Source organism: Drosophila miranda, assembly GCF_003369915.1.
Source record: "Drosophila miranda strain MSH22 chromosome Y unlocalized genomic scaffold, D.miranda_PacBio2.1 Contig_Y2_pilon, whole genome shotgun sequence".
NCBI lineage: Eukaryota > Metazoa > Arthropoda > Insecta > Diptera > Drosophilidae > Drosophila > Drosophila miranda.
Window position 1 is genome coordinate 9,639,529 of NW_022881614.1, and position 12,605 is coordinate 9,652,133.

Genomic DNA, 12,605 nt, shown 5'->3' on the forward strand with positions numbered 1-12,605 from the left:
AAATTAAAAAAGGCTAGATTTAAGGCTATAAGCATTTTCATAATTTTTCAAGCTTTTCGTTTTCAATAAGCTAGATCTAACCTTAAATAGGCTAAAATGCAACACTTTGCCTACTTTGCCCGATCCCATGCCCATGCCATTGCCCATGGCATGTCGTTGCAACTTTTTCCCGATCGGTATAATAAAAAATAAAATCTCTTGGCACATATGTTTTTGTGGCTGCACGTTAAGTACTTTTTCATAAACCATCCTCTCCTCCGAGAGTCGTGGCTGTTGTGTCTGGATGTACGGAACTGCGGGATGGGATGTACTCCTGTGCCTTCCGGGGCATAATATGCATATGCAACAACACAAGGGAGGGGCAGCAAATAATAGAGAATGTCAATAAAAAAGTACGATACATATTGGACGGAAAGCAGCCAAAGGGAAAACTTTAAATAGTTCCTGCCACTTTTCCGAGAGTTTTGCTCTGGGGAAGGGACAACTGCGCCAAATTTCTTTTTAGTGCTGGTTTTTTTTCGCAGAGTTTTTGGTTATTTTTTTATTCTGTTTTGTGCAAAAGTTGTGGCCCTAAATTAAGCGATTACAAATGGGATTTTTTTGATAATAGAAATTATAAATTGATATCAAGAAAAGTTACCAAAAAGTCAGGACATTGTTAAATAGACGGAAAACTGAGGAAAAAAAGAGGAATACTTTTTCATTTATGTTGATCCACGCGGGATTTGAGCCGTGGACCTTAATATTCGGGGTCTGGATGCCTGGACACAAGAGAAAAATCCCCAAAAGTAATGGAATGATTTTGTAAAGACTCTTAGGATGACTTTAAGGAGCGATTTCTTTAAACACTCGGTGATTTATCTAATTCTGATAAAGTTGCATAACACTTCTTGTTCGGTTTTGAGAGGAAAGAACATCTCATGGGCTGAACCTTGCTCCGACACTCGTCGGTCGTGCTCTGAGCCAGGCTGATTTGCTTGCACCGCACGTAGCGTCATTGTTGACATTTAATTTATGGTCGGTGCTGTTGCTGCCTGCCACTGTGCCCCACTCTGTCAGAGAGCGAGTAAGCTGCATGCTCGATTCTCGCAAAAGGTGATACCATATTTCGTTTCTTGCGACTGCAAAGAAATGCGTTGTTCAGGACTGCGGCTTCGTTTTTTCTCCATAAAAATTGGAGTTTCCTTTTCCTCCTTTTTCGGTAGTTCGGGAGGGGTATTCCGTTGGACAACTTTGTGGGGCAGGGCAATTTATGGAAAGAAAAAAAAACACAGCAAAACGAGAAGAATGTGGCACGTGACGTGAAATAGGCAAAGGATTTGCGAACGCCTGGAGTTGGGACTGCACTGGACAATGGCGTCTAAATTAATTATCAAGGATAACAGCGTGAAAGGTTCAGCGACGCTGCATTGTCTCCTGCTTCCTAATTCAATTACGACAGCCCTCAGGACCGGGCGCTGGAATGGGGCAAATTAAAAAAGGCTTAGGCCAGAGTTAATACGGGCTTAAGCGCGGTAATTAACAGCCGGAGCTGCAATTGCAATCAGTCGGGGAATGTCTCAAACAACAGCTGCCATTCGGGTGGATACTTTTACAGCCCAATCCGACGCGATGAAGGGGGCAGCACAGCTGCCACTCCTTACAACAAAAGGAAAAAGAAAGAAAGAAAGAAAGAAAGAAAGAAAAGAAAAGGGAGTGGAAGAAAGACAGTGGAAAACAGAGAAACGAAATGAAAATTGTGAAAATAAAAATAAGACAGGAATGAAATGAAACTATGGCTGGGGGAAAGCAGGCAGATCGAAATGGGAAAAGCAGCTAAGGAAATGGAGGAAAGCGGAACAGTAGCCACAGGAAATACATTTTCTGAAAAGGGGAAATAGCAGGGGAAAACCCTGACAAGGATACTATGACATAACCTGAATAGATCTTAAAGAATCAACTCTTGAAAGATACGCATTCAAGTGAAATATACCCTAAAACTTCATTATTCGCCCCACTGTGCCCGTTCCCCTTTCGACGACCCTTTTTCACCAGCGGAATAACTCCAGAACTCCAATTGGCTTTCCCGTTCGAGTTTTATAATAACTAGGGTTAGGACTGGCAATTATACAAACGGCAGAAAACAGAGCCACAAAACCGAGATGCAAATTAAATTTGGTTTTAATCAAGCAGAGCCATGGCTCTCCCACGCGGGGCCGACCCCAAGGCCGGGCACAACAAGCAAATCAATTACAGGGCTGCACCCCGCCACTCCAGTCGAGTCGAAACAAAAGCCAAATGTCAAAATACAAATTTTGTGAAGCCAAAACATGCTCAAACTCAAACTCCAAGTGGAAGCGCATGCGATGACCTCTAGAGACCATCGATGGGCCACTCGAAGACATTGCCCGTGCAATGCGTTAGTTGAACAAAAGCCAGACCGAAAACGTGATCGTATTTTTGAAACCCACGGTCCACGATCCACAGTTTGTGCATCAGAAAAGCTGGGAGAACCGGTTCGCACCGACCACATGTGAGTCTTGTCCGGCAACGGATGCATCCATCAATCTTTGACAGAGCGATCGCAGATCAAGTTCAAAGTCATCTTCGGCTAATGGATAATGTGCTCCCGTTGCCGCTGGCGCAGAGATCGGCCATATAAAAGCCGCGGGAGATCATCGATGCCACAGCACACATCTTCGTTGATCGTCGCACAAACACTGCCAGCAATCATGGTAGGTCGAGGATCACTACATTCAGATAGATATATGTTCTAATTCTTTGCTTGGACCACAGAAATTCCTGATCATCGCCGTTGCCTTCCTGGCCTGCGCCTTTGCGATGTCTCGGAGCTGTCCGGATACGATTACAGCAGCCGGAGCTGCCCGCCCCCGCTCCAGTGGAGACCTACATCCCCCCGCACCGCCAGCACTGGCGCCGTTGAGAGCTGCATTCCCCCCGCATCGCCAGCCCCGAGTACATCCCACCCGCACCCGTCCAGGACGAGCAGTCGTGATCGAGGAGATCGAGCAGCCCGCCTAGGACGGATACCGCTACAAGACCGTGCGCCGTCGCGTCTTCCGCCACCGCGCCTAAGTCGCCGGGGTATTCTGATTCAGATACCTTATTGTTGGTTCTTCCTAAGATTGTTCATTGACTTGAGTGTCGGATTCGAATGCCATCCACAATCCGCACTTTGATAGTAAAATTCGTAATTGAAAAAATGTTTGTTGTCTTGCATTTACTTTGGTAACCATCAAAGTTTATAGAACAGGAAAATAAAGTAACAATAAGTGAAATTTATGAGTTTAATATGGCTAATGCTCGTAGTTTCCATAAAACAATCGAGATCCCGAGTTAAGTGACAGCTTGCGGATATTTGTGGAGCAAAATCCCTCTCGGTATCAGGCAGTTTCTCTTTATCAACAGGTTCCCATCGGCCAAGTTCAATTTCTAATGTCAAAGTCGTCGTTTCCACAGCCATCCAACCCTCTTCAACCCACTCTCCAATCCACTCACTCACAAACACACACAGAGAATCCTAAACAAACCTCGCTTGTTCGTCCGATCTTAGAATACGGCTCCTGTGTATGGTGCCCTCAGTACAAAGTACACCAGGACCGTATAGAATCAGTACAGAAAAACTTTTTACTCTTTGCTCTGCGGGGCCTTAACTGGGATGCGGGTGTAAGACTCCCATCTTACTCTAGTAGACTACTATTAGTAAACCTCCCATCCTTAGTTAACCGTAGAAAAATGCTTGGTGTGATATTTATGCACAACTTGATCAGGGGTGACATAGACAGCCCTGATCTGTTGAGCCGCATAAACTTCACGATTCCTATTAGACTGACTAGAAATTTTATACCGTTGTTCCTTCCACTTTGTAGATCGAATTATTCCTTGTATGAACGGTTTAGGGCTTATGCTCGGATTATAATTCCCTCTACCATATTATATCCACCACTAATTCTCTTCCTCTTATTAAATTATTAATCCTTACACACCTTTCTATTAATGAGTAACTGTAGTGGTATTTGTATTTTGATTGCATGCTTAGTTTCTTAGTAAGTTTAGTACTAATTTTCCTCGAATGTTAGTCTAATAGCTATCTTTCTTGCATGTTCGCGTTTGGTTCGGCTACGCACCGCTCGTCATGCGGCAGCGCCCCTCGATCGGTTGGGCGGGAGGAGGGCTGCGTTTTGCCTGGGATCCGCGCGTAACAGCCTTCTGCTGGTGTCACACGGGCCACTTGACGGTGCAGTAACTGCATCGCCTCTTGAAAGATGCAGTCATTGCATGTCAACGTACACACAAACAAACCGCCCAAGGCCAAACACATGTCCAGGCCACACACGCATTCCGACGGTCCCCATCCCTGCTGGCAGTAAAAAGGTCAAACCAACGACTAGACCAATTTGACTTGGCCAAAAATTGCTGAAACATTCAATGAGCTGTCCAACTGGGGCCAAAGCAAACAAATCCTCGATTACAAAATCAAACAGCAGGCGGGGTGGGGGCACGGAAAACAAAAGATGGCGAAATGGAAAAATGTTTGCCCATATAGCAAAATGGGAAAATATGCGAATTCAATAAACCGCACCCCGCTCTACCGCTCTACTGGCTGCCTTTACCCTTACAAGTCATTTGGCCAATTGATGTTGACTCTGCGATCTAAAGCGAATTTTCGTTGTGCATCGGAGTGGCGAGCAGAGGCGAGGACTCCTCGAGTCCTGGGTGTGGGGTGGGGTTCACATATTTTGCACTCACTTTATGCTGATGACATACAAGTGGCAAAAAGTATATGTACCGCTCTGGAGCTTGACCTGGACCGGGCCAAAAGGCGAATAATGAGCTGCAAACAAGCTGTGGAAACCAGCCAGCGGGGCCCTGTTCTGCAGCATACTCCTCTCTGCTTTCTGCTCTCTATTTCTGTCGGGATAAAAGAAAAGGAACAACAACAAAAAAATAGAAGAAATGTGAAAGAAAATGCCGCCCGACACCCAGACAGCATCTTCTTTGTCGTGGCATACGGGAAATTCCCCATGGAGTCTATCAGCAGTTGATAAGGCAAAATGTGCGTGCAGGGGCTGGGATTGGGGATGGCATTCCTTCCTTTTTGGTATGTACATAAGTTTATTATTTTGAAGGTAATTGGATTTGTGTTGCAGCAGTCAAGAAGTCGCCAACGCCAACGCCACTGCCACCAGCAATGACACCTCGCCCAGCACCCCATCTCGTGTCCACCACTCGCCGCATATTCTGTGGCGGAATAATAAGAAATTATATAAAGTTTTTTCTCTGCTCCCTCTACTCGACTCTGGGCACCGGTTGTGCTCCTTCGGCAGGACAATGAACTGGCAGCGCGACAATCTCAACATTGTACGGTGAGGCTTGTAGCTGCTGTGAGGAGGCCTAGGGTTTTTGGGGTCCGCCGAAAATTAGGCACCATCAAACGAGAGGCAAGGAGATTCGCTTTCCCTAGGTTGGAAATTAGAGGGGTCTCGTCTTCCACGACAACCAGCTGCAGGTCATAGAAATTCGCCGGAGTTTTGGGACGTCGCCTTGGAGCAATTCGGCGAGCCAGAGAGGAGAGGCCAACTAGTGCCCGGCAGACGGCAGCCGCGTAGGCTTGTTTCATCGCTCCGCGTATGTGTCCATACCCCGTGCGTAGGGGAGGAGGCAGAGAGGAAAAAGTGTTCGGCAGATAGTGGCTGATCGAAGTTGAAATTGTCACAGAGATCTAGCCTGGTCCAAAAGAAACAAAAAATAGCAAGAATAAGAAAAAACGAGGGGGAACGTTGTGAGTTGCTGCGGAGACCGCAACTCTACAGTTATACCCGATACTAAGTCAGTATGGCTCTCCTCCGGCAGACGCCGCTAATATTAAACGACACGACAAGGAGTGCGTGCGAGAGAGACAGAAAATCAGTCTGAGCGTGACGTCGGGGGCTGCGTAGCCAGTGCAAATTGATTTGTTCCTTTTGGCTATAAAAATGATCTGATCTGATCCAGATTCAGCAATCTGATAGATATGGTCATTATCTATGATTCTGCGTTTTTAGTTTTCTCGAATGTGCAATATTGTGGATGCAACAGATTTTCGTCTTTTGTGGGGGCGGACAAGCGTGGGGCGAAATTCTGAGATATACGTTTAATAGTGAGATCTAACAGAAGTGCGGATACCAAATTTGGTTACTCTGGCCTTAATAGTCTCTGAGATTTGTGGATGCCCTAGATTTTCGTCCTTTGCGGGGGCGGAAGGGGGTGTGGCGAAATTTGGACACGAAACGGTCAAGGTCCGATATCACAGGAGTGTGGATACCAAATTTGGTTGCTCTGGCTCTTATAGGTTCTGAGATCCTTGAACTCATATTTTGCAATTGGCAAAGCCGACCATGAAACCTGTGTGTTAGAGAGAGACAGAGCGAGAAAGAATGAAATTGTTTTCTTGATTCTGGCTATAATAATTATACGATCTGGTTGAGATTTTACACTCTAGAACATATAGACATCCTCTACGATTCTGCGTTTTTGGTTTTATCGTATCTTTAAAAATGTGGATGCCACAGATTTTCGTCCTTTGTGGGGGCGGAAGTGGGCGGGGCGAAGTTTTGAAATATTTTTGTAGCAGTGACATATCACAGAAGTCTGGATCCAAAACATCGTTGCTCTAGATCTTATAGTCTTTGAGCACTAGGCGCTGAAGGGGACGGACGGACGGACGGACGGACAGACGGACAGACAGACAGGGCTCAATCGACTCGGCTATTGATGCTGATCAAGTATATATATACTTTATGGGGTCGGAAACGATTCCTTCTGGACGTTACACACATCCACTTTTACCACAAATCTAATATACCCCAATACTCATTTTGAGTATCGGGTATAAAAATAACGTAACACAGTCATATGCTCTAAGCATTTTTACTCGGGTTATTTCATTGTCCCTCTTCATTTAGGCTTCTTGATCTCTCTATCCCTTTCCCTTTTTCTCCACCTAACTTTGCCGCTGAGGGCGAGCCCCCACATACCGGTGCTCGATAAGCGCCGGTGATCCGCAAAGAGGAATGCGAGACTGAGCGCAGTGGAATGCGGAAGGGGCGTGAGGGACGGGAAGAAGAGAGATAGAAATTCACAGTAAAATAACTCGACCTGCCTGAGCCACTCGGTCGTCGTTTCACTTTTTTTGTGTGTGCGAAAGTATCTAAAGTATCTGGATCAGATCGGATACTTTGTATACCCAAAAGGAACAAATCAATTTGCACTGGCTACGCAGCGCCCGACGTCACGCTCAGACTGATTTTCTGTCTCTCTCGCACGCACTCTTTGTCGTGTCGTTTAATATTAGCGGCGTCTGCCGGAGGAGAGCCATACTGACTAAGTATCGGGTATAACTGTAGAGTTGCGGTGTCCGCAGCAACTCACAACGTTCCCCCTCGTTTTTATACCCGATACTCAAAATGAGTATTGGGGTATATTCGATTTGTGGTAAAAGTGGATGTGTGTAACGTCCAGAAGGAATCGTTTCCGACCCCATAAAGTATATATATTCTTGATCAGCATCAATAAACGAGTCGATTGAGCCCTGTCTGTCTGTCCGTCCGTCCGTCTGTCCGTCTGTCCGTCCCCTTCAGCGCCTAGTGCTCAAAGACTATAAGAGCTAGAGCAACGATGTTTTGGATCCAGACTTCTGTGATATGTCACTGCTACAAAAATATTTCAAAACTTCGCCCCGCCTATTTCCGCCCCCACAAAGGACGAAAATCTGTGGCATCCACAATTTTAAAGATATGAGAAAACCAAAAACTTAGAGTTGTAGAGAATGACCATATCTTTAAGACTGCGGAATCTGAATTGGATCGTATTATTATTATAGCAAGCATCAAGAAAACAATTTAATTTTTTCTCGCCCTGTCTCTCTCTAACACACACGTAGCATAGGCGGCTTTGCTTAGAGTAAAACATTAGCGCCTAGATCTCAGAGACTACAAAAGCTAGAGCAACCAAATCTCAGATTGCAGGAATCTGGATCAGATCAGATCATTTTTATAGCCAAAAGGAACAAATCAATTTGCACTGGCTACGCAGCCCCCGACGTCACGCTCAGACTGATTTTCTGTCTCTCTCGCACGCACTCCTTGTCGTGTCGTTTAATATTAGCGGCGTCTGCCGGAGGAGAGCCATACTGACTAAGTATCGGGTATAACTGTAGAGTTGCGGTGTCCGCAGCAACTCACAACGTTCCCCCTCGTTTTTATACCCGATACTCAAAATGAGTATTGGGGTATATTAGATTTGTGGTAAAAGTGGATGTGTGTAACGTCCAGAAGGAATCGTTTCCGACCCCATAAAGTATATATATTCTTGATCAGCATCAATAGCCGAGTCGATTGAGCCCTGTCTGTCTGTCCGTCTGTCCGTCCGTCCGTCCGTCCGTCCGTCCGTCCGTCCGTCCGTCCCCTTCAGCGCCTAGTGCTCAAAGACTATAAGAGCTAGAGCAACGATGTTTTGGATCCAGACATCTGTGATATGTCACTGCTTCAAAAATATTTCAAAACTTTGTCCCGCCCACTTCCGCCCCCACAAAGGACGAAAATCTGTGGCATCCACATTTTTAAAAATACGATAAAACCAAAAACGCAGAATCGTAGAGGATTACTATATGTTCTAGAGTGTAAAATAGCAACCAGATCGTATAATTATTATAGCCAGAATCAAGAAAACAATTTCATTCTTTCACGCTCTGTCTCTCTCTAACACCCAGGTTTCATGGTCGGCTTTGCCAATTGCAAAATATGAGTTCAAGGATCTCAGAACCTATAAGATCCAGAGCAACCAAATTTGGTATCCACACTTTCGTGTCCAAATTTCGCCACACCCCCTTCCGCCCCCGCAAAGGACGAAAATCTGGGGCATCCACAAAGCTCAGAGACTATTAAGGCTAGAGTAACCAAATTTGGTATTCGCACTTCTGTTAGATCTCACTATAAAACGTATATCTCAGAATTTCGCCCCACCCCCTTCCGCCCCCACAAAGGAAGAAAATCTGTTGCATCTACAATATTGCAGATTCGAGAAAACTAAAAACGCAGAATCATAGATAATGACCATATCTATCAGATTGCTGAATCTGGATCAGATCGGATCATTTTTGTAGCCAAAAACAAGAAATCAATTTGCAGTGGCTACGCAGAGCCCGACGTCACGCTCAGACTGATTTTCTGTCTCTCTCGCACGCACTCTTTGTCGTGTCGTTTAATATTAGCGGTGTCTGCCGGAGGAGAGCCATACTGACTTACTATCGGGTATAACTGTAGAGTTGCGGTGTCCGCAGCAACTCACAACGTTTCCCCTCGTTTTTTCTTATTCTTGCTATTTTTTGTTTCTTTTGGACCAGGCTAGATCTCTGTGACAATTTCAACTTCGATCAGCCACTATCTGCCGAACACTTTTTCCTCTCTGCCTCCTCCCCTACGCACGGGGTATGGACACATACGCGGAGCGATGAAACAAGCCGACGCGGCTGCCGTCTGCCGGGCACTAGTTGGCCTCTCCTCTCTGGCTCGCCGAATTGCTCCAAGGCGACGGCCCAAAGCTCCGGCGAATTTCTATGACCTGCAGCTGGTTGTCGTGGAAGACGAGCCCCCTCCAATTTCCAACCTAGGGAAATTTGCACGCACAGAACACCTTTATACACTTCACTCGGCTGTTTTTCTTTTCAACTTACCCAAACGGGTGCCCCGTCGAAAGGGTGTATTGCAGGGTATCACTATACAACGCCTCACTGCCTGAGATATATTTCCTTGTCGTCATTTAATTTAAAAGGTTTCTCTCTCTTTTTTTGTTGAATATTTAAATTCCGGCTGCCACTTTAGAAAATGAACACCATCCAATGCTGTCGACCAGGCTTGGAATGCTGCAAAGGCTTCCAATGACATCTATTTGTATCCTCTCTTCTTGTCGAACTTCGATTTCGAACCCGCTCTCCTTTCGACTAGGAAGTCTGACCTGGCTCTGACCCACTCTCTGATCCCAGGCCCTCTTTGCCGACTGTTAAAGAGAATCTCTCTTGCCTCTCGTTTGATGGTGCCTAATTTTCGGCGGACCCCAAAAACCCTAGGCCTCCTCACAGCAGCTACAAGCCTCACCGTACAATGTTAAGATTGTCGCGCTGCCAGTTCATTGTCCTGCCGAAGGAGCACAACCGGTGCCCAGAGTCGAGTAGAGGGAGCAGAGAAAAAACTTTATATATTTTCTTATTATTCCGCCACAGAATATGCGGCGAGTGGTGGACACGCGATGGGGTGCTGGGCGAGGTGTCATTGCTGGTGGCAGTGGCGTTGGCGTTGGCGACTTCTTGACTGCTGCAACACAAATCCAATTACCTTCAAAATAATAAAATTATGTACATACCAAAAAGGAAGGAATGCCATCCCCAATCCCAGCCCCTGCACGCACATTTTGCCTTATCAACTGTTGATAGACTCCATGGGGAATTTCCCGTATGCCACGACAAAGAAGATGCTGTCTGGGTGTCGGGCGGCATTTTCTTTCACATTTCTTCTATTTTTTTGTTGTTGTTCCTTTTCTTTTATCCCGACAGAAATAGAGAGCAGAAAGCAGAGAGGAGTATGCTGCAGAACAGGGCCCCGCTGGCTGGTTTCCACAGCTTGCTTGCAGCTCATTATTCGCCTTTTGGCCCGATCCAGGTCAAGCTCCAGAGCGGTACATATACTTTTTGCCACTTGTATGTCATCAGCATAAAGTGAGTGCAAAATATGTGAACCCCACCCCACACCCAGGACTCGAGGAGTCCTCGCCTCTGCTCGCCACTCCGCAGAGTCAACATCAATTGGCCAAATGACTTGTAAGGGTAAAGGCAGTCAGTAGAGCGGTAGAGCGGGGTGCGGTTTATTGAATTCGCATATTTTCCCATTTTGCAATATGGGCAAACATTTTTCCATTTCGCCATCTTTTGTTTTCCGTGCCCCCCACCCCGCCTGCTGTTTGATTTTGTAATCGAGGATTTTGTTTGCTTTGGCCCCAGTTGGACAGCTCATTGAATGTTTCAGCAATTTTTGGCCAAGTCAAATTGGTCTAGTCGTTGGTTTGACCTTTTTACTGCCAGCAGGGATGGGGACCGTCGGAATGCGTGGGTGGCCTGGACATGTGCTTTGGCCTTGGGCGGTTTGTTTAGGAATTCTCTGTGTGTGTTTGTGAGTGAGTGGATTGGAGAGTGGGTTGAAGAGGGTTGGATGGCTGTGGAAAACGAACGACTTTGACATTAGAAATTGAACTTGGCCGATGGGAACCTGTTGATAAAGAGAAACTGCCTGATACCGAGAGGGATTTTGCTCCACAAATATCCGCAAGCTGTCACTTAACTCGGGATCTCGATTGTTTTATGGAAACTACGAGCATTAGCCATATTAAACTCATAAATTTCACTTATTGTTACTTTATTTTCCTGTTTCTATAAACTTTGATGGTTACCATAAAAAAAATGCAAGACAACAAACATTTTTTCAATTACGAATTTTACTATCAAAGTGCGGATTGTGGATGGCATTCGAATCCGACACTCAAGTCAATGAACAATCTTAGGAAGAACCAACAATAAGGGTCTCTGAATCAGAATACCCCGGCGACTTAGGCGCGGTGGCGGAAGACGCGACGGCGCACGGTCTTGTAGCGGTATCCGTCCTAGGCGGGCTGCTCGATCTCCTCGATCACGGACTGCTCGTCCTGGACGGGTGCGGGTGGATGTACTCGGGGGCTGGCGATGCGGGGCGGAATGCAGCTCTCAACGGGCGCCAGTGCTGGCGGTGCGGGGGGGATGTAGGTCTCCACTGGAGCGGGGGCGGCAGCTCCGGCTGCTGGTAATCGTATCCGGACAGCTCCGAGACATCGGCAAAGCGCAGGCCAGGAAGGCAACGGCGATGATCAGGAATTTCTGTGGTCCAAGCAAAGAATTAGAACATATATCTATCTGAATGTAGTGATCCTCGACCTACCATGATTGCTGGTAGTGTTTGTGCGACGATCAACGGAAGATGTGTGCTGTGGCATCGATGATCTCCCGCGGCTTTTATATGGCGATCTCTGCACCAGCGGCAACGGGAGCACCATTATCCATTAGCCGAAGATGACTTTGAACTTGATCTGCGATCGCTCTGTCAAAGAATTGATGGATGCATCCGTTGCCGGACAAGACTCACATGTGTCGGTGCGAACCGGTTCTCCCAGCTTTTCTGATGCACAAACTGTGGATCGTGGACCGTGGGTTCAAAAATACGATCACGTTTCGGTCTGGCTTTTGTTCAACTAACGCATTGCACGGGCAATGTCTTCGAGTGGCCCATCGATGGTCTCTAGAGGTCATCGGCATGCGCTTCCACTTGGAGTTTTGAGTTTGAGCATGTTTTGGCTTCACAAAATTTGTATTTTGACATTTGGCTTTTGTTTCGACTCGACTGGAGTGGCGGGGTGCAGCCCTGTAATTGATTTGCTTGTTGTGCCCGGCCTTGGGTCGGCCCCCGCGTGGAGAGCCATGGCTCTGCTTGATTAAAACCAAATTTAATTTGCATCTCGGTTTTGTGGCTCTGTTTTTCTGCCGTTTG

The 12,605-nt window shown here is 46.4% G+C and overlaps 2 pseudogenes; one reads left to right on the forward strand and one right to left on the reverse strand.

Moving 5' to 3' along the window:
* Positions 1 to 2,660: 2,660 nt before the first annotated feature.
* On the forward strand, positions 2,661 to 3,075 carry LOC117193001 (annotated as a pseudogene).
* An 8,559-nt stretch (positions 3,076 to 11,634) lies between these two features.
* On the reverse strand, positions 11,635 to 12,347 carry LOC117193004 (annotated as a pseudogene).
* Positions 12,348 to 12,605: the final 258 nt, after the last annotated feature.